Source organism: Oryctolagus cuniculus, chromosome 21 (genome assembly GCF_964237555.1).
Source record: "Oryctolagus cuniculus chromosome 21, mOryCun1.1, whole genome shotgun sequence".
In the NCBI taxonomy this organism is placed as follows: domain Eukaryota; kingdom Metazoa; phylum Chordata; class Mammalia; order Lagomorpha; family Leporidae; genus Oryctolagus; species Oryctolagus cuniculus.
This window is the reverse complement of record NC_091452.1, coordinates 11,526,046-11,551,434: the sequence shown is the minus strand read 5'-3', so window position 1 is coordinate 11,551,434 and position 25,389 is coordinate 11,526,046. Positions and strand designations below refer to the sequence as shown.

At 51.2% G+C, this 25,389-nt stretch overlaps 1 long non-coding RNA gene across 1 annotated transcript in view; it reads right to left on the bottom strand.

Annotated features, from left to right (window-relative positions):
• Window positions 1-4,036: 4,036 nt before the first annotated feature.
• The window catches only part of LOC127484710 (uncharacterized), a 52,147-nt gene continuing 30,794 nt past the window's right edge, over window positions 4,037-25,389 (bottom strand). The window contains exon 3 of the long non-coding RNA XR_007911902.2: window positions 4,037-4,632. This is a non-coding gene — a long non-coding RNA (uncharacterized lncRNA). The remainder of the gene's footprint in view (window positions 4,633-25,389) is intronic.

Sequence of the window (25,389 nt, the reverse complement as noted above, 5' to 3'; positions counted from 1 at the left end):
CGGTCCCCTGCACCAGCTCCAGCTAAGAGGCAGACAGACAAGTCAAGACCTCCAGCCCCCATTGGAAGAAGAAATATTCAATAAACTTCACAATCCAATAAAACATTCAAGGGACCCGAGGGGTTTGAAAACCCTTCAAAATGAAAATGATAAAAACAAGTTATGTTATCATAGCCAACACCAGGCCAGCTATAATGTCAACAGCGTTCTAATTCTTAGAATGAACAAAACTGGAGTCAAGTTTTGGCAAGTTTTCTAAGAACATATACTTATATAAATTATATGAAATGATAATATGACACATTCCCTTCAATTTGACTTTTTGCCGCGGGATCATAAAGAGGATAATTTTTCAGAAGTACCGGAGGGTTTCGTCAATTTTACTAAGGGTCTCTCTTAATCCTTTGATACACAAATCATTCTCATTTGAAGCACCTGTCATGTCAGCTTGCCTGATGCTTTGCTTGTAATGAGAGCTGCTCTCCAGCAAAATTTTCATTCACTTTATGAAATCCTGCATCTTTTGCAAGATTTGCAATCCCACTTTGCAATCTATTTACATGATATTTGCGTAGCGGTATTAGATATCTACAGCATCTGGCCATCCATGAAGAAGCATCAGGCAGATCTTGGCAGCCTGGTAGGCAGTTACATCCGTGCAAAGTGCAGCAACGTTTGTGCGTTGGAAACTTAATCTCCAAATTCACAGGTTAATGGGATTTGGAGGCGGAGCCTTTGGGAGATGGTTAGGATTAAATGAGGTAGTGAGTAAGCAGCCGCCACAATGGCATCAGTGGAAGAAGGAGGAGGAGGAGGGAAAGGGAGAAGGCAGAAGGAGGAGGAAGACTTGAGCTACCACGCTTGCCCTGTCTTGCCATGGAGTGATATGATGTGCCAGCCATTCCTGGGCACGGATGATGGCTGTCTGCTCTCCGGCATCTCAGTCCTCATGGTCATGAGCCAAATATACTTCTGCTCTTTATAAATTATGCAGCCTCAGGTATTTTGTTATAGCAACAGAAAACAGACTAAGATAGATCTCCCAAACGTTGTTTCCAACCCTTGAACACACTAGTGAATCCTACACAATCTTCTCTTGGCTTGCGCTGGGTTGACTACTTCACTCAATAAAAGCAATCTTTTTTGACTAAATCCTCCAGACACTTGAGCTGTCACATTTGCTTTTTACTGTTTCACATGGATTACTTAGTTCAGACTTGCTGGGATTGTGTTAATGTCAAAAATTGAGTAATAATCTCAATAATAATTCCTCGTAGTTGAATAACATTGAATAGTAAACAAAGGGTGTCTATACGCATTGAATCTTCATTACAGAAGAATTTAGCATCCAACTATAACACAGTAACGAGGTCATACAGAGGAGCAAAAAGCCATTTATAATATAAAAAAAGAATTCACAATTGAATGGCCACTTATAAAATTAATACCCGTTCCAACCTCCTTCAGCACATGGTTGCCTCATTTGGTGACCTGGAACAAATCATTTTGCCTCTCTTGTTCTCAGCTAACTCATGTGTTATAAACTGAAGGCAGAATTATCCAAAAGTGGAGATTCCGTGTCAGTGGAAATGAAATGTGGGAAAACTTTTCCGTCGGTAAACGGAAATAAAAAAGACATCTGCAAGCAGAAGCAGAGAGTCACCCCTCGGTATCCGATATCCAGCTTCCATTTCCAGTGTACTGAGAGAGTGACTGACTGGTAAACAAGCTGTTCACTTGACTCAGGCTCCCATGCAGCTAGGTGAGAATGGGCGATTAAGTTCCGGCCAATAGAACAGCGAGAAGTGAGTGCAATATCCAGGCCATTCCCTTAGAGTGAAGGTATTTTTCTTTTTAACCTCGCTTGTCCTCTTGCTGCTGCCTGGAATAAAGACCTGGTGGTAAAATACCCAGAGGAGCTGGCGGTGTGGCACAGGGGGTTGGCTGCTGCCTGCTGCACTGGCACCCCATATGAGCACTGGTTTGAGTCCCAGCTGCTCCATTTCCAATTCAGCTCCTTGCTAATGTACCTGGGAAATCAGTGGAAGATAGCCCAAGTGCTTGGGCCCCGGAAACCCATGTGGGAGACCCAGATGGAGTTCCAGGCTCCTGGCTTCAACCTGGCCCAGCCCTGGCTACTATGCAAATAGAAGATTCTCTCTCTCTCTTTCTCTCTCTCTCCCTCCTCCTCTTCCTCCTCCTCCTCTCTCTGTAACTGTGCCTTTCAGATCGAAAGAGCCAATGATGAAAATATCCTAAGAATGATCAAGAAAAAAACCACAAAGCCCATGCCCCTGAAAACTCCAGGATGCAAACCCCGCCCCCCACGCCAGCCCAGACTCTGACGTGCAAAAGAAAGAAACACCTGCCTCGATACTGGGTTGTTCCTCTCCAGCAGAGCTACCTCCTACCTCAAATGAGGTGAGGCCGATGTCCTTTTATCCATCATACAGTAACCCACCCCTTCATCAGATAACTTCCATGTACAAGACAAAGACATGGAGAGGAGTCTACAGCGGCGGCTACAGATCAGTGGTCTGAAGTCAGAGCTCCCACTTCCCGGCAGCATGACCTATGAAAATCATCTAACCTACAGGGACCTGCCTTGCTCATGTATAAACTGTGTATAATAAAAGTAGCTTACTTCTTGAGATTGGTGTAAGGTTTAAGGAGACAACGTGTGGAAAGAATTTAGCCCAAGGACCAGCACAAAGTATTCAGAAAATGGTCATCACCATTACTGCACGGAAAGGTGTGTTTTCAGGGCTGGATGATGCCCCACCCCCGCCAAGCATTCAATCCAGTTTGAGGACTAAAGCTTAAGTGATGCCACTGGAGACTCACTCATTTCAAGTCATTGCACATCTACTAAGTCACCTTCCTTCTGGAATGTGAAGTTTTTCTTCTTGGCAAGTTCCCGAATACTAACAAGGGAAAAAAAAAACCACATTGGAAGACCATCATCCGTTCTCCATTAGATGCAGACTGGGTTTGAGAGACAGGTTTTCAGGGTATGGGTAGGGCCAACCAAGAGTTTGCACCCACATCTTTCCAAGACTGCAAAGACTGCACCCATCTCCTCGTGTGCCTGCTGATGCACTTCCAGGTTGCAAGGAACTACATTTCCTAAACTACCTTGCCCTCTGGCTTCCTGGAAGACTCAGCCAATGGGGAGCCCTGGCGGAGGGCTGGCGCGAGGAGAGAGGAAGCAGCCAGGCTATTCACCCTCTCATCTGCTATGGCCGTGGCTACAGCGGCCCTGCGATCTCGGCTGTGCTTGGAGGTCCTGGCACCAAAACGCTGGTGAGGCACGCTCTTCTTGCTGTCCCTTACTCTAGGGACAGGAAAGACTTCCTGCTATTGGTAATCTCTGAACAACCTCACGTTCTGCCCTTGGCTTCCTCAGCGCCCTGCATTCAATTCCTCCCGCTAGAAGGACCCTTCCTGATGGCTGATTTCTGTCTGAACCCCTACAGATACCAGATGGCAACTCCGGAGCTGAGCACACTGCCTCAGATGGCCTGGGGACTGTACTTGTATTTATTGAAGGGATGAAAACTCAAAGCAGGAAGATGCTAAAACGATCATCCTGGACCTGGTCCTCCGACCCCTCGGAAGAGCTGTGTGGCTGAGAGCCCCCACTAAGAGACACTCGTTTCTGCTCTCACAATCTCACAGCTGGATAAACTACTGACTATATCAAAACACTCCTCCTTCAAAAACCCCATTTCCGGTCCGGTCCCCCAGCGTCGTGCACTCCCACGGGCAGTGAGCAGTTGGCTCTGGAGCTTCTGGTTACAGGATGACCTGGTGGAGAACAGGGCAGATGTGGGGGCGGAGGAGGAGCCGGTGCAGCAAAAAGCACAACTTCCCCGAGAAGCTGTTTACCGCCAGATAGCCAGGACTTCGCTGGGGAGCGGCACGGGGCTGACAATATTTGTAAATAGCTGTTTAGCCCCGAGAGCTCTCTCCCATGGAAACAGCTAATAAACCAAGCTGCCCGAGTTTATCCCTCAAGCCAAGACACATTCCAGGGTCTGATTACATTTCTGTTTTATTATGGAAAAGGAGAGGGCGCGAGAGCATGCAACGAGGGAGGTGACGGGAGACTGCGAGTTGAAAGCAGGAGCATCAGTCTTCCAGGTGGGGTGGATGGGGGTTTTGCCGTCTAGAGTTCAGATCTCGACATGAAAATCAGAATTGGCACCAGCTCGCTCTGAATTGGGAACTTCCCTCTGGACTTGGAATTCCAAAGTGTTTAGGCACATCTGGCTAACCAAGCAGCCTCTTTCCCACTTCCTCCAACAAAAGCCGGCAGCGTAAGTAGGTGGCCAAGGACCTCCCTCCCCAAGGACAGTGAGAACCCAGGTGATAGCCACCTGCTGCTCCGTGCAGCATGTCTCCAGTGGCAAGGCAGTCTGTTGACTCCTTGTTCCTGTTTGGCAGTACGTGACAAGTTTCATCTGGTCACAGGTAGCAGGTGTCCAAGGCAGGACGCTGGTCCCACCCAGGTTCTGCTGCGCCAGGCTCCTCTTCAAGACCTCGCCTCTCCTCCCAGGGCTGACCCTGCGCCTGGGGTTTTCTGTGGATATTATCTGACGTGCCTCTGAGACTCCCATTCCCTGCTGAGATCTAGAAGGAAGCACAAAAGAAAGGAAAATGAAGACCAACATTGGGAACAGAATTGAAACTACTAAGGAAATGCTATTGTGTGTGTGGTTATTTTGAGTATGTGGTTCTTAAGGTGTTTTTTTTTTTTTTTTTTTTCATTTCTTGCAAGCCAACACATGTCACTTTTATGATGACACTAGGATTAGGACACAGGCACTTGGAGGTGACTCTGCATCTCAGCCCACTCCAGAACACTGTGCATTGCGTGCGGGGCCCTTGCTGTGTGCTGTGACCGCCCCGAGTCTTGTCTGCATTTGATTTTACGTGGTCAGTCTGGATAAGTGCCGTGTCCGGGAATGCTGATCTCACCCGACGTTTCACAAATTAAACATCCCATGCTCCAGACAGGCCCTTGAGAAGTAGGCCTTGTAGGACCTTCACAGGGAGAAAGCAAAACCAAAATGCACTTGAGGCCGGCGCCACGGCTCACTAGGCTAATCCTCCTACTGTGGCGCCGGCACTCTGGGTTCTAGTCCTGGTTGGGACTCCGGTTCTGTCCCGGTTGCTCCTCTTCCAGTCCAGCTCTCTGCTGTGGCCCGGGAGTGCAGTGGAGGATGGCCCAAGTGCTTGGGCCCTTGGGAGACCAGGAGGAATCACCTGGCTCCTGGCTTCGGATCGGCTCAGCGCGCCGGCCGTAGCAGCCATTTGGGGGGGTGAGCCAGCAGAAGAAAGACCTTTCTCTCTGTCTCTCTCTCTCTCTCACTGTCTAACTCTGCCTGTCCCAAAAAAAAAAAATGCACCTGAGCATAAGCAGGGTCTGCAAAAAGCTCATGTGTGCATCATAAAAACCTACTGCGCGTGGATTTAAAAATCTCTTAGATGTATTTTTTTATTTGAGATGAGAGAGAGAGAGAGAGAACACACTTCTATCTTTTGGTTTACTCTGCAAATACTCACAATAGCTTGGGCTATGTTGGGGCAAAGCCAAGAGCCAGGAATTCAATCCAAATCCCCCAGGTGTCAGGGACCCCAATTATTTGAGCCATCACTGCTACTTCTCAGGGTCTTCAGGAACCTGGGTGTGGGATGCAGGAATCCACCCAGGTACTAGGAAGTGAGACTAGGGCTTCTTAGCTGCTAAGCTAAACATCCACCCTGGATTTCAACTGTTTTGAGTGCTGACATAAACATATCTTGTCATTCCATTTTTCTATGCATTTATTTATTTATTTGAAAGGCATTTGCAGAGAGGCAGAGAGAGAGAGAGAGAGTCTTCCATCTGCTGGTTCACTCTCCAAATGGCTACAACAGCAGGATCTGTGCGGATCCAAAGCCAGGAGCCAGGAGCTTCTTCCAGGTCTTCCACACAGGTGCAAGTGCCCAGGGACTTGGGCCATCTTCCACTGCCTTCCCAGGCCATAGCAGAGAGCTGGATCAGAAATGGAGCACCCAGGACTTGAACTGGAGCCCTCATGAGATACCAGTTCTAGGAGGCAGTGGCTTTACTGCCTACACCACAGCGCCGGCCTAGCCACACATTTTTTTACATACCTTCCTACAATGGTCTCTGGGGAATCTTGTCGTTAAGAAAACAATTGCAATTTTTATTTTAAAAAATTGTTTCCAAAACATCTTTAACTGAGGAATTCTTATTTCCTAAACGCCAACGAGCATCCTGACAGCCGTACTAATGAGCCAGGAAACTCACTCAGTCTCTTATCATCATCATTCACTGGCATATTCCACGAAGACAGAGACTCTGGCCTCTCGCGTCTTCAAGATTTTCAACAACGATGGTTACGAAGGAGAAACGGCTGGATACTTTCTCAGCCAGGCAAACGAGGGCTGCGATCCACCCATTTGGTTGGGAAATTTAAGATCCCCTAACCGAGGCTTCCAAGAGGCTGTGTGGAATATATGCACACACATCACTCAGTGCTCCCCCGGCCCCCGGCCCGCTCCGCTGCGTTATAATCGATACTTAAACAACTACAAAGGTGGACACTGACCCTCAGCATTCCTCCCACCCCTGCCCACGGCCCACTCGAGATGTTATCTGCAAGCCATAAACAGGCCCGTCCCGACGCCGCGGCCACCCCGGCGTGATAGCCAACAGCTGCTCGGCCGGGAGCCGGCTCCCAACTTTGTCGAGCTTCCTGTGCAGTTTCTCTTTGAAGTTCAAGGGGGCCTGCGTGCAGCATGTGCGGGAAGGGAATCCAGGCTTCGACTCCCTTGCCGCCTTGTCCTTGCGAGACACAATTCAGCATCTCGCGGGACATTGATAGAGCATCACTGGTGTCAAACACGGGACAAGGGAAGGACCCCGGGGCCCCGTTTCTGCAGACGGGGAAACGGAGGCTCTTGCAGGCAGCAGTGCGGGTGGACGGTGGACTTGGCTTTTCACTTGGCTCCTGACTGAAGTCATAACTGCGCCAGACTGGGAAAACCATCGTCATCTCTGAAGAACAGCTGGCAGGTGGAATGGAGACAGACAAGGGCCAAGTCTCCTGGGGCCTCTGGTGGTGTGGTTAGCTGGGCCCTTCCTCCCCCGGGGCAGAATGAGCCTCCACTTGGCAGAGTTAGTGAGACAGAGAGAAAGGTCTTCCTTCCATTGGTTCACCCCCCAAAAGGCTGCTACGGCTGGCGCGCTGCGCCAATCTGAAGCCAGGAGCCAGATGCTTCCTCCTGGCCTCTCACATGGCTGCAGGGCCCAAGCATTTGGGCCATCCTCCACTGCCTTCCTGGGCCACAGCAGAGAGCTGGACTGGAAGAGGAGCAGCTGGGACTAGAACCCGCACCCATATGGGATGCTGGTGCTGCAGGCAGAGGATTAACCAAGTGAGCCATGGCAGCAGCTCACTGAGTTTCAAGTCATTTCACTGTGCCTCCTGCTCAGCGCCTTTGCCTGTCTCTGCTCACTGAATCCGTACAGCAACGCCTTGAGGTGGCTACTGCTGTCGCACCCACTTTGCAGCTGAGAAAACTGAGGTCCAAAGGCAAGATCACGTTGCCTGAAGTCACTCACTTAGGCCGCGGTGGTGGAAGCTATTTTTCCACTAACTCTAATAAGCCTGAAAAACAGTGTGCTTATTCATCTGTCCATTCATTCACTCGGGGTGCTTACGACACCACTTGGGATTCCTGCATCCCATATGGGAGAGCCTGGGTTCGAGTACTCTTTCTGTTTCAGATTCTACCTTCCTGGGAATGGGCACCCTGGGAGGTAGTAGGTGGACCCAAGCAGCTAGGTCCCTGCCGTCCACATGGGAGACTCCATTTGAGTTTTCAGCTCCTGGCTTTGGCCTGGCCCAGCCCTGGCTATTGCAAGCATTTGGGAAGTGAACCAGTGAATTAGAGAGCTCTCTCTCTGTTGGCCTGTCTGTTTTTGTCTGTGTATGTGCCTTTCAAATAAAAAATAAGAGATTTTGAAAGAAAAGAGATATGTACAACATAGTATTCATAATCTGTTTATCTACTGCAAATGACTTCAAGATTTAGCTGCTTAAAACAACAATCAGGGGCCTGCGCTGTGGTGTAGCGGGTAAAGCTGCCGCCTACAGTGCCGGCATCCCATATGGGCGCCTGTTCAAGTCCTGGCTGCTCCACTTCCAATCCAGCTCTCTGCTACGGCCTGGAAAAGCAGTAGAGGATGGCCCAAGAGATTGGGCCCCTGTATCCACGTGGGAGACCTGGAAGAAGCTCCTGGCTCCTGGCTTCAGATCAGCACAGCTCCGGCCATTGCAGCCAACTGGGGAGTGAACCAGTGAGCAGAAGACCTCTGTCTCTCTCTCTCTCTCCTTCTCTCTCTGTGTAACTCTGACTTGCAAGTAAATAAATAAATCTTTAAAAAACAATCAAAAATAAAATATTTATGAAAAAAACATTTATGAACTCATGTTGCAGGTCAGTAACTGGGAGTGGCTTGGCTGGGGGGCTGGGTTTCAGGGTTGCTCATCAGTCCAAGGATCACCTGGGGCCGTGATCCCATCCGGGGCCACTCACACGGCTGTTGGAAAGAGGTCCCAGCTCTTCTTCATGGCATAGGTCGGAAGTCCTCACTCACTACCTGGTGGGCGAATTCCCCAAAGCAAGCAACCCAAGACAGCGGGATGGGAACCCCAGTGTCTCCTACGACGCACCCCAGAAGCCACACCCCTCCTCTGTCACTACCCCATGGTTCCCACGGGCCAGATCTCCTGGCCGAGGGGGGACACCGCACAAGGGCATGGAGATGCCTTCCAGGAGAACCTGCGCTAAGACACAAATTCAGGTGTCTGAGCTACACAGAGGGGCCGGCTAGACCGACGCGCGTGACTGTACACGGGACTGGAGACTGGAGATGGATCCTGCTGTGTCGGGAAGGTGTGGCCAGGGTTCCAGCCCCTACCACCTATGGCCTGTGTGCTTTTGAGTAAGGGCTCCATGTCTCTTAGTCTCAGCCTCAGCTGCAAAATGCTGAGAATGCCAGAGACTCCAAGGATACCAAAGCCTTGGACACCCCCAAGTTATGGAACAGCCATTTCTTGCTGGAACAGATGTGAAATTAGAAGGCTCTGACCATGTCCCAAGGGTATGTGGGTGCACGGAAGACTTCCTTTGCCTGCGTTGGTCACCAGTGCTGTCAGGTTGCATTTACTCATTCAACAAGCATTAAGTGAACCTCTGTTGTGTGCTAATTCCATGTGATACGCACCAGTAACACACCGACAGGCAAACACCCCTGCCCTCCTGGAGTCTCCAGCCAGCGTCTGTCAGGGGCAAGTGGGACTCATTCAACCTGTGGCCAGTGTCACGGACGGCGTCCTGGGCTCACAGTGAGGCCCTGTGTCACTGGGCCTACAAACCAGAGCCAAGTGGAAACCCCAGCATCAGAGCCACAACCCTCCCCCCCGGCCAGAAGAGTGCGTGGGAGGGGGCTTCTCCGGGCAGCAGGCAGCCCCTCCTGCATTTTAACAAACTTCAGAGCTATGCTGCTGCATCCCAGCTGGACTCTGCCCCAGCCACAGTTAAGCTCCGTCCTTATCTTGTTTCCCCAATTTCTCTCCACCGAGGGCAGCCCCTCAGCATCACCTACCTCAAGTTTCAAACCTACAACTCCCTAAAGCTATTTACTGGACAAGCTCTCAGTCATGCCCATGATGGACTGGATTGTGGCACCTAAAAGGATAGGCTGCAGTCCTAACCCAAGGTACCTGTGAATGGGACCTTATTCCGAGGAAGAAAAAAAAGCTCTTTGCAGCTGTGATCAAGTTAAGATCATGAGAACATTCTAGAACAGAGTGGGCTTTGAATCAATGCGGACATGTCCAGGGGCAACACCACGCAAAGGAGAGACAGAGACTGCATGGATGGTGTTGCAAGCTAAGGAACACCAAGGATTGGCCTCATAGCCCCCCGAAGCTGGGAGGATTCTTCCTGGGGCCGCCAAGGGGGCTCAGGCCCGTGGACATGTGGCTCCAGAACTGTGAGAGGATGGATGTCAGTTGTCTGAAGTGACCACTTTGGTTGCCTAGGAAACCAATGCAATGCCCCAAAGCTGGAAAGGAATTTCAGGTTCAACTTCAGCTTTCATAAGACAGATGAGACTTGGGGAGAAGAAGGCCCTGGCCAAGGGCACCAAGCAAATGTGCGCCCGAGCCAGACCTCGTCTCCCAGGCCAGGGCTTAGAGCATGGACTCTTTGTTCCTTGGTGTGCCCAGGCCCCAGCCATCCTCAATGCCATTATCATTTATTATTTCTGCAGAAACGGGGGAGGCTCGGGAGGCTGTGTGTTTTCCAACTCCTCCAGGCAGTCTGTTTTTGCTGGCTGTACATGAAAACGGCCCGGCTGTTGGCTCTGCAGGGTAATGGGCTGACTCGGGGTGTGATGTGAGTTGTAAGTACAATGACAAACAGCTCTGGGGACAGTGCAGGGCACGATCTAGCAAAGTGAGCCAGAGAAACCACATCACACGCGGGTGCCGTGCGGTTTCTTAATGCTGCTCTCTGCGCTCCCTGCCAGGGTGCTGGTGACCTCGATGCAGTTTTTTAAGCCTGTGTATCATTCCTTGAAGGGGCAGAAGAGGGGATGGGGCAGACCTGGGCAGTATCTAGGGGCTGGAAACAGCTGGGTGGGACTGGAGCCACGAGTTTGTCTTTGGAAACACCCTATCTGGAATCTGGGCACAAGGGCCCAGCACCTACAATCAGCCGCCCCTCCCCTCAGCCGAGAGTATGACTTCCAGGAATTGCAACAGCACGACCCTTCTGTTTGCCCCTGTAGCCTGCATGTGCGGACCTAGACCTCGGTCACTGGTCCAATTCAGGGCAACTTTGGGTGGGGGGAGGGAGGTCCCATGGCAGACAGAAGGAAGGCAGCGTGCAGAGGTTGACCTTGGCTTTGAGGTCATTGGGAACCACGTTCTGATCTGGCTCAACTGCTCGTTTGCAGTGGGACCACATCAATTCACCCCCCTATGAACTGCATAGACGTAATTTATAAATGGAACATCGATTGTACTGTGGTGTGAATGTGTCCTCCAAAAGCTCGCATGTTGGAAACTTAACCCCCTCCCCAAAATATAGGTTGAAGGTCTTTGGAGGTGGGGTCTTCGGGAGGTAGGCTGGATGAGGTAGGTCTTGCGGGTGGGCCCCAAGGGCGCATCAGTGGCTGCCTAAGCAGAAGTTTTCATTGTGGACCCTGAAGTCGGGCCAATGGCCATATATCCTACCCCTCGCCTCGTGCCAGCTGGCCAAGCTTTGGCTCCGTGGTCTTGGCCACAGCACACACATGTACTGAGCCATGCCCACACCTCTCCTCACTATCCTTGCGCAGGTCAACCCAGCAGCTTCCGATTGCAGCACACACAATTCTTTCTATAGACTGGGATTGTGGGGTGAAGGTTCCAGTATGACTGACAGGAGCCTGGGCGTAAATACCCCAACTTCTTCACTTTCCTGGGGAGGGGGGCCATGGAGGTGCACCCCTTCTAAAGATCTCATTTATAGCTGCACCCCAGCTACCCACAGTGGCGATGCTGGTGACAGGGCTGTGACTTGACTCTCAGTTCTTTCCTTTCCCATCTTCTGTCCCACTTCCTTCGAGTGGCTTCTTGGGCATTTCCTCCCAAATGAATCGCTTAGAATAAAGTCCTGGGACCAGTACTGTGGTCAGCGGGTTAACACCCTGGCCTGAAGCTCCGGCAAACCCACATGGGTGCCGGTTCAAGACCCGGCTGCTCCACTTCCAATCCAGCTCTCTGCTATGGCCTGGGGAAGCAGTAGAGGATGAACCAAGTCTTTGGGCCCCTGCACTCGCATGGGAGACCCGGAAGAAGCTCCTGGCTCCTGGCTTTGGATCAGCACAGCTCCAGTCGTTGCGGCCAATTGGGGAGCGAACCAGCGGATAGAATACCCCTCTCTCTCTGTCTCTCCTCTACCTCTCTGACGTTCAATAAGTAAAATAAACCTTAAAAAGAAAGAATAAAATCCTGCCTGGGGAGGGGGGTGCTTTAGGGTTGTGTTCTCAGTACGATCTCACAGGACCACTGTGAAGATGAAATACACAGAGACAAAATTCTAAGGAAAGCATCTGCCACATGGGTTATATCTCTCTGACTCTCTGATTCTCCAACTATTTCAAATAAAAACTGAAAATAAATAAAAGATAAACACTGAAATAAGGTGGCACACTGAGCATAGTGCCGAGTGCAAACCATGACTGTTTGATTGCACAGATGTGGAAACTGAGGCTGCCCTGGGTCCGGAGCGGAGCTCAGACGTAAACTGGACTGGCCATGCTCTCTGCAACCTCTTCCTGGAGGGGAAAGGGAAGCGAAGCTGTTGCTTTGCGACAAAGTATGAACACGGACCCCAAGCCCCACTTTGCTGTTGCTTTGCGACAAAGTATTAACATCGACCCCGAATCCCCCTTTGGTCGGTCGGCTGAGAATCCGAGAGTTTGAACAAAGACAGCCTGCAGATCCCCGGCGTGCAGAGACAAAGCCGGGCCTCAGAGTCCTCCTGGCTGTTGACCCTCCCCCCGAGCTATCCATCATCTTGAACAGGGGTTTTAGGCACCCTGTACGCCAATCACCTCTTCAATTACCTCTCGGGAGGAGGGAGAAGCCCAGTGGCATCCGATGTCCCATTTGATTTAGGGTAAGTCACACTTAAGAGGCCATCTGAGGTTAAAGAACAAGGAATTCTGGGCCTGTTTATAAATCAACAGGCTTGAGGTTTTCATTAATTCACCTTCTGCAGCACGGAGCGACATGACTCACTGGATCATAAAAGAGATCAAATAGCTTTGTTGCTAATAATTCTTTCCCTTACCCATTCTCCGGCACATTTGGTTTGTAAACAGAGTTTTAATGGCATCCCATGGCCATAATAACATCATTTCTTTATGGCACCTTGGCTGCCTCGCCACTCTTGGCTGTAATGGGCTTTAGGTTTAAGCCTCCTCATTTGTGGGAGCTGATGCTTCTGGGTGTTTTAAGAACTACTTAGGCCAGGGAGATTGCCCTAGGAAAGGGTGGTGATTCAGCCTCGAGGCCCTTGCCTTGGCTCTCAACCATCCCCCAGACCCCAGACCCTGAGACCCGCCGCCTCCTCGGGTCCCCAGAGCGGGGGGGGGGGGGGGGGGGCGCTCCTTTCTGCACAGACGCAAAGGGACCTCAGGTTGGTCCCTGGAAGTGCTGACACTGTCACGTCAGCTCATGGGTCCACACAGCATTGCCTGGGCGGGACAGGACTGCCCATCAACCACTGGGCGCAAGGTGCTCAGGGTTCAGCAGCCGTGAGAGGCAGCTGGAGGACCTCAAAGGAGTGTGAGAGAGGGGGTTGAGGGGGTCACAGAAGGGATGGAAAATGCCCCTTGGGCCACCTTCCCACACTTCTCCCTTCCACACCGCTCTATGATGGAAACTAGTCCCAGGTGCCTCTCTTATTATTTACTTCGCGTTTGTTATTTGCTGAAGTGGTCTTGCTTTATACACTTTTAAACACTTTCCAGGAAGTGGGTGTGGCTGCCAAAAGACACAGGGGTGCACAATCCTTTTCCCAAAGCCCCCGGGGCCAGATGTGTTTCAGAACCAAGGAGTTTCCGGATTTCAGAAGGTGGCACCTGCACCCCTCACTGGGCGCCTTCTCAGTTCTGCAGCACATCCTCACCCCGCCACGTTACAACAGAGTTTTGAAAGTCTATAAATAATCTCCCGTCTGTTCGGGCTCGGTACAGCTAGACAGTGATTTATGGTGCAAAAAAAGCTCTTTTCAGAGAATTTTGGGTTTGGGAATATTACATAAGGGATTAGGCACCTGGACAGTGGGGGTGAAACAAGTAGGAGCAGATTCCTGCTGGATGTGGCGGTGTGCCTCCAGAAATGAACCCGAGAGGGGCAGGTTTCGACACCGGAGCCCCGGCTTCGGCATCTCCACTGGCTCAGAACGGAAGTCCCTGTGCTGGACGCCAGGCTGCCATGTCCAGGAACCCCGTTCTACAAACGGGGTGGCGTCTGTCTACATGGTACACAGTTGCTCCATAGAAAGAGCTAAACACGGCACGAGGGTTCACTGGAAAGGAGTCTGACGGCCCCGTCTCTTTCAGCAAACTTAACCTGCAAAGGAGCAGATGGGAAATGCTGGAGACTTTTCCGGCCCCACAGTCACTGCGCGACAATTGAATTGTGCCAGCTCAGTGCCAAGTTGGCTTTAGAAAATAACTTAAAGAATGGGTGTGGCTGTGCGCCAATAAAAATTTACTTACAAAAAGAGGCACTGGGCTCTAATCGATTGACCCGGGAGCTCACTCAACACAAGCAAAATCCACCCAGAGAGGAAAAGGTGGGGAAGCCAGGTATAGTTTTCACATGGAGAGATTTGTCGTGTGGAGGAGGAGAGGCGGGGACAGCGTTTCCACCGCTGTCTTCAACGCTCTGCAGCAGTCTGATGGAAAGATCCCTGGAAGTCACTTCTCTCCCCATCCAAACAGGAAGCAGAGGTGGCGCAGCCCTTACCCAGATGCTCGGCGCTTCGGGTTTTGTCATTTTTTTAAAAATTTTGTATATCTGTATATATATATACATAAACTATATATATATAAACTATATATATATATATAGTTTATATATATATATATAGTTTATATATATATATAAGAGATCTTGCTGGTCTCTGCATAAAACTCACTTACGTTTCATTGATACTGTCCATGAGGGTGCCTCAAAAAGTTTGTGGAAGGGGCCAGCACTGTGGCATAGGAGGTTAAGCCTCTGCCTCAGATGCTGGCATCCCATATGGGCGCCGGTTTGAGTCCTGGCTGCTCCACTTCTGATCCTGCTCCCTGCTATGGCCTGGGAAAGCAAGGGAAGATGGCCCAAGGGGATTTCAGGTATCTTTAAGGGTATAGAATAATCTGGGCTACTGTGGAAGATGTGGGAACCAGCTTAGCCTGACAGATTTGCATGAGGAGGACCTTCTCTCTTCACTCCGTGCAACTCAGCACTTGCTGATTAAACTCCAACTGCCCCTGCACTGAGCAGGCCTGGTGGAAGACGGCGGTGTGTATAAAATGTGGTCTCTCCCCAAACAAGTTCCCAATGAAGGACGAATATGAGCACTCCCCAGGTGCTACTGTGATAAAGGAGAATTGTCAAACTTTCTCGAGAGAATGCATCCTGGCAATTGCTTCCAACTCCAACCACCCGGACACAGGGGTGTGATGTGGGCTCCGGAGACACCTGCTCCCTTTGGGAAGACATTGAAAGCCTACGTGGGGAATCATACGCACCCGTTGACAGTGGAAGAGGAGTTCTCTGCCTCCTGTGGGGAGGACAGGCAGGAGGAGGCCTGTCTCTGAGAAGGATGACACAGGGAAGAGACAGACCTGAGAAAACCTTCACCTGGACGGAGGTGGGCTGTGGGGGGCCAGGAGCCAGGTGAGGCTGACACTCAGGTCTCTGGATCCAGGAACTTAGGATTTACTAGGGTGGGGAGCAAAGGATCAAAGCAAGACTCCTTGCAAGCCAAAGAAATCCCAGGAGCAGCCCTGGGGGTCGAAGAAGGGGAAAGAAACCTTCTGAGCACTTGAACATGCGCTGTCTTGTCCAACCCTCCAACAATGCTGTGTGGTCAGCATTAGAGCCCCCTTTTACAAACGGCAGCAAGGAGATGTCTGGGAGGTAAAGCAATTTCTCCATGGATCCAATCCACCCTCTTAGTGTCTGTGACTTTTTTTTTTTCTGCTGGAAACACACAAACCAAAATGTGTGTATGTGACCAGCCTTCAACCTGGGCCACACCTGGGGAGGGAGGGAGGCTGTGGTCTCTTTGGATAGCAGGTGGCAAACACCTGGTCTCTAGTTCCAAGTCCAGGAATTGCCAACAGATGGGACCCCCAAACCAGAGGATCTAGAAGGCTCCCTTACTGTATCAGGCCAGGAGATGGGGAAAGAGAGTACGTTTTCAGGCTAAGGTGCACTGGTTGGTATTGGGGAAAACCAATCCTTGGAAGGAAACGAGGCAGGTCAGCCAAGTTCCTAGGATTATATCCCTCTCGCCTGGCCGCCGTCTGCCAATTGACCTCAGGGAAGAGTCGGTCCAATGAAAGGCAGGCTCCTTGTCCAACGAGACTCGCTTCTAGGGCACGGTGCATCCCCGTGAGGCTGGGAAGAGCCAGCCTTGAGGGAGGCAGAAGCAGTGAGAGGAAACCCCAGGTACCCAGGATAATAACAGCTCACCTGTGCGGCACCTTTCATCTGGGGCTCTCAAAGCCGCTCACCACCACCCAATTAATCTTCTCAACACCCACTGCACCACCAGCCCCCAAAGAAGGTGTCATTACAGTCCTTTTATGAGCAAAGAAACTAAGAGGTTAGTTGGCTGGTTCAAAGCCACAAAACAGTTGTAAGGCAGAAGCCAAATTTAGGATGATTGCCTTCCTATGATCACAAGGAACTGGAGAGAAAAGATCCATTTGTAGGAGGGACTCTGCCTACCGCTCTGAGTCATTCATTTATTCAGCAGTCACTCCCCCCGCCTCCACCCATCCGTCTCCCCACTCAGCCATCCTTTCATCTGCCCATCTTCGTAGCCATCATCCCTCCTTCTTTCCATTTGTCCGTTCATCCAACTTTCTATTCATTTATTCACTCATCCATCCAACCACCTCCATTCATTCAAGACCAAGTCCCTGCCCACAATCTAGTAATTCTCCAAACGATATATTTTTCTCTATTACAGGACTTCATGGGTCAAAAATGTATCACCTTGTATAGTCTTTGAAATAGAGGGGTTTGTTTTAATTCTTAGTTCATAGCTGAAGGAACTGAGGCTTAGGCAGCCCAGGTTCTTTCATTCACTTGTTCACTCATTCCTGGATACATTCTTTTTCTGACTTCACTTTTTTTTTTTAATTTTTTTTTTGACAGGCAGAGTTAGACAGTGAGAGAGAGAGACAGAGAGAAAGGTCTTCCTCCCGTTGGTTCACCCCCCAAATGGCTGCTATGACTGACACACTGAGCCAATCCGAAGCCAGGAGCCAGGTACTTCCTCCTGGTCTCCCATGGGGTGCAGGGCCCAAGCATTTGGGCCATCCTCCACTGCCTTCCCGGGCCACAGCAGAGAGCTGGACTGGAAGAGGAACAACCAGGACAGAATCCGGTGCCCTGACCGGGACTAGAACCCAGGGTGCCGGTGCCACAGGCAGAGGATTAGCCTAGTTCTCCGCGGCACCGGCCCTGACTTCACTTTCTTAGCTCCCTGTCAACAGTCTAAGAGGTCTGGATCTCCTTGCCTGGAGCCTCTCTGTGCTCGGAAGCTTCCTTATTGGGGAAATCTCCATGAAGCCTTGATTCAGTGGAGGACTTGGCGCACTTTATCCAGTACAAGGTCATCTTACCAGGAAAGCTTGAAGCTGGATGATGAAATAGCTAGGCCGGTGCAGATCCTGGAATGGACTCATGTGCAAGCATGAATGTAGTTTGTCCACAAAAATAGCAAGTCTGGTGGAGACGACCAGGGTTTTTGGGTGTATGAATTCAACCGTCGACGAAGGTAGGAGAGTGCATGAGCCAATTGATTGAGCAACCTGCTTTGCTTCTGTTTTCATATGAGTCAGCAATAATAATGTCTTTTACAGGTCCCTACCACTCTTCATAATTGGACCCATTTTCCTCCGTTGCAGCTAGAGAGCATCAAGATGGAGAAATGGGACAGCAGGCTGCCTGATCGTTCCAATCCTGTGTGCCACATAAGGGCAGGGAGGGCACCCAGGATGAGACTGCCCCCTTCTCATAGACCGTGCTTCCAAAGATGGCCATGGCCAACTTCTCCACCAGACTCTGAGATCCTGGGGGATGGAGCTGTGTCTGTCTGTCTTGCTTAGCAAGACCTCAGATCTACACAATAGGCACTCCACCAACATTCGCTAAGTGAAATGTCCCACGTGGGAAGTCCGAGTTCCTTGAGGGTGAGGCTGTATCTGCATGTCCATGTGTTGATTGCCTCGCACGAGCAGAGCTTCTAGGAGAACCAGCAGGCTTGTCCTAACCAAGAAACTCTTCATTTCCCCAAGAGATGCTAACAGGACAGGGTTTACTGGAAGAAGTACAGCCAAGGGCATGCAGGCCAGTTGATAGAAACTGGCTCTTCTCAGCTCGCTCCACTGCGTGGAGAAATATTCTCTGTGGACCAGCATGCCAGCGACAGCAGCTTGGTCATTCCCCTTCTGCACGTGCTGGGGAAATGTCCTTCCATCCTCTGTCCATTCAGTCATTCCTTCATTCACCCACCAGACACTGGCACAGTCTTCTGACTTTCCCTTGTCTAAGGTCAATGTTAGCACTTATCTTCTAAGATGTTCCTTCAAGTCCAAGTCTCATTTCCTCCTTTCACGGAGGGATTCACTGAGCACAGAGCCATGGGCTCGAGAGAGCATTGTGAGTGAGTTCTCAGGGAGTTTGAAACAGACATGGATGGAGTCATCATATCATTTGCAATCCTATGTAATCCTATCATGGAGAAATCACATCACATCCTGCCTGTAGGTCTGCATTGGTTTATACGAAATAAGATACAAAAATAAATTTAAGCCATCCTCAGCTTCTGGCAAGCACTGCCCATCGATACAATTCACCATCCATGGTGTTCATAAGTATGTGCCCTTGATATGCTGGGGTGCGAATGGTAGGCCACCTCCCAACACCCCATCACCACCTTCTGGTCTTTAGAAAAGCATCAAACAGGCCCCTGTGGATGGACATTCTACAGCACACATGACGACCGCTCCTCAGAACAGCCAAGGTCATCTAAAACCAGGGAGATCTGGGCAGCCGTCACAGCCGAGAGGCGCATAAGGAGAGCTGACGACTGCGTCATGTCGTGCCCCGGATGGGCTCCTGGAACAGAGGGAGGAGAGTACACGCTGTCGGTGCTAATAACGCCCAGGCATTGCTCCACTCACCGTGACAAACAGACCACACTCACGTAAGCTGTTAGCAATAGGGAAATAACCGTGTGAAATACATGGGAATCCTGGGGGCCTCGCCATCATTTTCCTACACGAAAACTGTTTCCAAATAGTTTCAAAACCATTCTAAGATAAAACTTATGAAAAAGCCATCAGTTATGTAGTTGAACCATATAACCAAGGAAGCAGAACGAGGTGGGGGCAAGGGGTGTCTTTTCAACTTTCTTAGTGTGGCCCCTTCCTGAGCGTGGGAGGACATTTTTGGGTAACGTGGACCTGTCGCCCACCTGTGTCTGTAAAGGCAGCTGTCGTTTGCTCCTGTGTCACACTTGCTTGACTTCCAGGCTCTTGGGAGACCTAAGGCACTGACTGTCACCACGGTTAGTTCTGGAAGGAAGCCGATCTGTGGGTGCCCAGCCCAGCCTGTTGCACTCCATCCACTCTTTTTTTTTTATTTTTTATTTTATTTTATTTTTTGACAGGCAGAGTGGACACTGAGAGAGAGAGAGAGACAGAGAGAAAGGTCTTCCTTTGCTGTTGGTTCACCCTCCAATGGCCACTGCGGTCGGCGCACCGCGCTGATCTGAAAGCAGGAACCAGGTGCTTCTCCTGGTCTCCCATGCGGGTGCAGGGCCCAAGCACCTGGGCCATCCTCCACTGCACTCCCTGGCCACAGCAGAGAGCTGGCCTGGAAGAGGGGCAACCGGGACAGAATCCGGTGCCCCGACCGGGACTAGAACCCGGTGTGCCGGCGCCGCTAGGTGGAGGATTAGCCTGTTGAGCCACGGCGCCAGCTCCATCCACTCTTACATTCTAGCCCCTGCCAAAGATCATGACTTGCGGGGACCATAGGTCTCAACATGGAAGGAGAGACCACCAACGAGGAACAAGGTGACAATAAGAGAAGCCCCCATGTCCCCTCTGCTGTCACAGCCAAGCCTGGTGTTGGGGTATTACTGGCTGCTCTCAGAACTATTTCCTGCGTCAGCAATCACCATGGAGGCAATCCTAAATTAGGCATGGCAAATGCCTCTGTGTTAATAACCCTTGGCAGCCCCTCACACCTTTCATCCCGCGAATCTCAAAGAACTCGTCCAAACATTAATTAATCTGGCCCACAGCACCCCTGCTATTATTAAGCCCATTTTACAGATGAAGAAACAAACATGAAGCTATGCCGGTTGTGCAATGCTGCTGGCTCGGGGTGGGAGGAGCTGAAGCCAACCTGAGCAGCCTTGCCTCCACCATCATGGCTCTCTGGGGAGTGTGACCCAGGCCACCGGGGAGTCTGGAGCCACACACATTTGGGGCTCATGTTTGTGGCTTGGGAGTTCGTGTATTGCACAACCACGAGGCTGTTTCATGACCCCCGTGTGCCTCGGTTTCCTGGGAGAAGCCTGGGAAAATGGCCTGCGTTCATCCAACTGGGCACAAAAGGGGCTGAGGGTCCGTTGGAATCGAATGTCTTGGTGTTTCACTAAAGGGTGGAAGGGAGGGGAGGGGAGGCGGACACGTTGCGATGGCACAGGGTCTCAGCATGGGAAGCTGAAGTCTGTTAAAAGGAGATCAGGTTAATGCTGATCAAGCCTCCAGCCATCAGCAAAGCAGGGGTAGGGGGAGGCTGCAGGTGGTGTGTGCCACGGGAGAGTTACAAGGGTCCGGTTGGAGGAGCAGGCTCCTGGAGGAGAAGGGGGTCTTCGCTCCTTACCAACCCTCCTGTACCCCTCCCAAGGCGAGGACTGCTGTGTGGTAGACCAGTTACTTCTGAGCAGTCAAAAATAGGAGTGAGCTGGAAGATTTTCTCCAGGGTGGACAGCACTGGTGCTTCAGGCAAGGGCTAGTTCTAGGTGTTGCACCATCCGGAAGAGGAGTGAGGAGCTTGGTGGGCCGGGACCTCTCCCAGTGACCACTTCAAACAGTGAGCTTCCAGAGCTGGGGGCTTGCAGCAGCCACCTGTCCCCATGGAGACCACAAGAGGCGGGGGCACCGCTCCTGGACCTGAGGTAGGCAGCCGTGGCTCCGGGCGGACCAGCCGCATCTCACTGTACCCACTCTGTTTCCAGTCTTGGACACCATGGCTTTGCCTACGGGCGTAAGGTGGAAATGAGCGCCAGTTGTTGCAAAAACGCAGTGGGCTGCTGGTTAAATGTGAAATCCGCAGGGGCAAACGGTTACGGTGCTGCCGGAGAGAGGCTGCTTGGTGGCAACCACGATGCAGCCGTCATCGCCTTCCTAGCGACTCAGCGGCGTCGGATTTTATGTTTGTGTCTCTGCACTTGGAGAAAGGGGAGCATGAGGGATGATAAAACATCCTGTTAGGAATAAAAGCGTTTTTAAAAGCAAATGCCGGATGCAACTCTGTAATCATGGAGTCTGCCTCGGGACCAGGACTAACTGGTAACATTCAAACATGAAAATGGCTTTGACTTTGGGCGTTAGAGTCCAAGGGATGATTTTTGTCCCCCTTTTTGCAAAGCACTTTCAATATTGTCACACCATCTTTCTCATTTAAAGAAAAAAAAAAATAGAGACACACTCCGGCAAAGCCCAGAGATGAAATTGTAGCAAGAAAGCCATTTCACAGCTTGCCTTAATTTTGCCTCATTCTTCTATTCCCAGGGGAGGTTGTCCATCATTACCTGGCTACAGAATTGAATAGGTGTGAAATCCAACCTGATAGCAATACATCACTCCCTACTGAACTTCAAAGCTCAGGCCAAACTGCCTATAAAAATAGTTTTCATACCGGGCCTTAATCTCTTTCATACATTTTCCCCTTTTCTCATTGCGGGCTGTTTCTCTCTCTCTCTCTTTTTTAGTTTTACCAGCCGTTGGGTGAGGACTAGGAGAGAGTTATGCATCACACAGCCAACGGGGGTTGGGGGACACCAGGGTTCCCGAAGTGTGAGCTTTGGTTCACTGGGAGGCCAGAGCCTCATCAGTGCCTTTATCAGAGGTATTACTGGCAAGGCTCTGATGAACACAGACACTGAGCTCCTCACCATGATGTGGTAACAGGTACCAATGACTGACTGTGGGCAAATCCCGACCGTAGTGGAATAGTAGAACGGGGATTCTTGCCCAGGTCCCACTGTCTTGAGGCCTTGAAGCTGTATGACAAGGAATCTGGACAGAGCTGGGGGTGTTAGGGCCCTGATGGCTGAAGCTGTCCAAAGTCATGGCCACGTCCACCACTCACCTTTCTCACCCATCCCTCTGTCCTGAGGATTGAGGGCTCTACCCACTACCATGTTCTCAATAGCACTCGTTCTCTTCTTTCTGGACTAGGAAAAATTACAGAATTGAAGCTACTGAACTGGGGGAGATTTTTATCGGGCGAGGAGGTTGAGATTTTGACATGCGAGTGTGGAAAGCAGTAACAAAAAATGAGAATAACGAAAATGAACGTGAGTATGGCGCTCAGGACAGGCCAGGCAAGACTCTAAGCCCTCCTGTAGTCACCGGCTTCTTAGGACAGCTCTTTGAGGAAGTTACTCTCTTTACAGATAAAGAAACACAGGGACATCAACCCACTTCCCCAGGTCACACAGCAACCAAGAATTTTAAACCCAAGCAATCTGGCTTTTTTTTTTTTTTTTTTTTTTTTTTTTTTTTTTTTTTTTTTTTTTTTTTTTGACAGGCAGAGTTTAGACAGTGAGAGAGAGAGAAAGGTCTTCCTTCCATTGGTTCACTCCCCAAATGGCTGCTATGGCCGGAGCACTGTGCCAATCCAAAGCCAGGAGCCAGGTGCTTCCTCCTGGTCTCCCATGCAGGTGCAGGGCCCAAGCACTTGGGCCATTCTCCACTGCCTTCCCGGGTCACAGCAGAGAGCTGGACTGGAAGAGGAGCAACTGGGACAGAATCCGGCGCCCCAACCGGGACTAGAACCAGGGGTGCCGGCACCGCAGGAGGATTAGCCTATTGAGCCGCGGCACCGACCAGCAATCTGGCTCTTACCCGGTCTTTTCTTTAAATTCCTGGTCAACATTATTATTGCTGATTTGGTTACTCCTGACATCACAACTATTGAAACGCTGTATGTGGGAGCTAGCGTTGTGGCACAAAGGGTTAAGCCACCGCCTGCTATGCCAGCGTTCCATATCGGAGAGCTGCTTTGAGTCCCAGCAGCTCCTTTTTCCAGTTCAGCATCCTGCCAATGCATCCGGGAAGGCAGCAGCAGGTGGCTGACGTGCCTGGGCCCCGCCACCCACGTGGGAGACCCAGATGGAGCTCCTGCTCCTGCTAATGGCTTCCCAGCCTTGGCTGGTGCAGCCGTTTAGGGAATGAGCCCACAGATGGAAGTTCCTTCTCTCTCAGTCTCTCTGCCTTTCAAATAAATAAATCTTTTTTTTTTTTTACAGGCAGAGTGGACAGTGAGAGAGAGAGAGACAGAGAAAGGTCTTCCTTTGCCGTTGGTTCACCCTCCAATGGCCGCTGCGGCCGGCGCGCTGCGGCCGGCGCATCGCACTGATCTGAAGCCAGGAGCCAGGTGCTTCTCCTGGTCTCCCATGTTGGTGCAGGGCCCAAGCACTTGGGCCATCCTCCACTGCACTCCCGGGCCACAGCAGAGAGCTGGCCTGGAAGAGGGGCAACCGGGACAGAATCTGGCGCCCCGACCAGGACTAGAACCCGGGGTGCTGGCGCTGCAAGGCGGAGGATTAGCCTATTGAGCCACAGCGCCGGCCTCCAAATAAATAAATCTTAAAAAAAAAAAAAAAAAGAAGAAGAAAAAAAAAAAAGAGTCTTACACATGTAGCTTGTTTTATACAAGGGTACTTCAAAAATCTTCATGGAAAATGCAAGTTAAAAGATAATTTTAGGGGCTGGTGCTGTGGTGTAGCAGGCAAAGCCGCTGCCTGTGGCACCCGCATCCTGTATGAGCGCCAATTCCAGTCCTGGCTGCTCCTCTTCCCATCCAGCTCCCTGCTAACAGCCGGGGAAGGCAGTAGAAGATGACCTAAGGGCTTGAGCCCCTGCACCCACGTGGAAGACCAGGGAGAAGCTCCTGGTTTCTGGCTTCGGCCTGGCACAGCTCCAGTCGCTGTGTCCATTTGGGGAGTGAACCAGCGGTTAGAAGACCTCCCTCTGTCTGTTTTCTCTCTCTCTATCTTACTCTGCCTTTCAAATAAATAAAGAAATCTGTAACACAGAAGATAAGTTTATTGGGGTGCAAAAAGCTTTCACATGTATGCACAAGTTTTTCATGAAGACTCCTCACATGCGTGCATTTAAACTTTTCCAGCACCAAAATAAACCCACTTTTTCCACAAAGTTTTGACGCGTCTGAGCGGTCGTTGTGTGAGACGTTTTATTCCAGCCCTTTCCATCTGCCTCGCTGGAGGCGACACAGCCGGACCGGGTGGGACACACGTCTTCGTCTTACAGCCCGGAAGAGCGACGGAGTGAAGTTGTAGCGGCAGCTGCGTTCATGGCTTCGGAGCTTGTATGTGCCCACCCCCCCACGCATCTCAGCACAAGACTTGGACGTGAGGCCGTCTCTGCCATGACGTTGTGAGCAGTCAGAGCTCAGCCTTCCTGGTTGGATGTGTAGACGCGGGGTGAGAAGGCACCAAGCAGAGGACGCTGACTTCCAAGGCAGCAAAGGAAGGAGCCCGAAAGGGACATTCATTTCGGGACGGGAACCACCAGGGCAGCTGTTTTTATCAGGTAGAGAGGCAGTGCGCCTGCCCTCTCGCTGGTCGGTTCCCGGGGGCGGGGGGGAGAAGGGCTGAGCAGGGGGCTTTGGAGACAGCCTTTATGGAGTGAGTGATCACCGTGCGGAGTGGGCACGCCCCCAGGGAGCAGGGAGAGTTGTAACCCTGAGCACATTTGAGGACGAGGGAGACAGGCACTTACAGGAAATAAATGATGTGTTCGCGGGGAGGGAGACGGGCTCGTCCGAATGGCGGAGACCTCTGCTTGTGCAAACGCGCCTTTGAATGGCGTGGTGCGGAGGGGGTGCAGCCAAGATGGCTCAATAAGAAGAGACTCCTTTGGAGTGGCTGTCAGTCCTTTTGCTAAGCGTGGCCTCCCTCAGAGACGAGTCCACAGCTCTTCCTGCGGCACAAAGCTCCCTTCTGGATCTGGTTCGCCAGCAGCCCCGTCTGGAGGTTTCTACCCCAAAGCGCCGTTTATTTCTCGCTTTTCCTCCTGTGTGCCTGCTGGGCCTTCTCTCCAGCCCGTGGCGATCCGGGATGACCTCGGTCCTTTCTGTGTGACTGGCACAGTCTAATCGTTGGAGGCAGGCGTTGCGGCTCAGCGGATTAAGCTGTCACTTGGGATGCTCCCGTCCTATGCTGGAGTGCTGGTTCAAGTCCCTGCTACTCTGC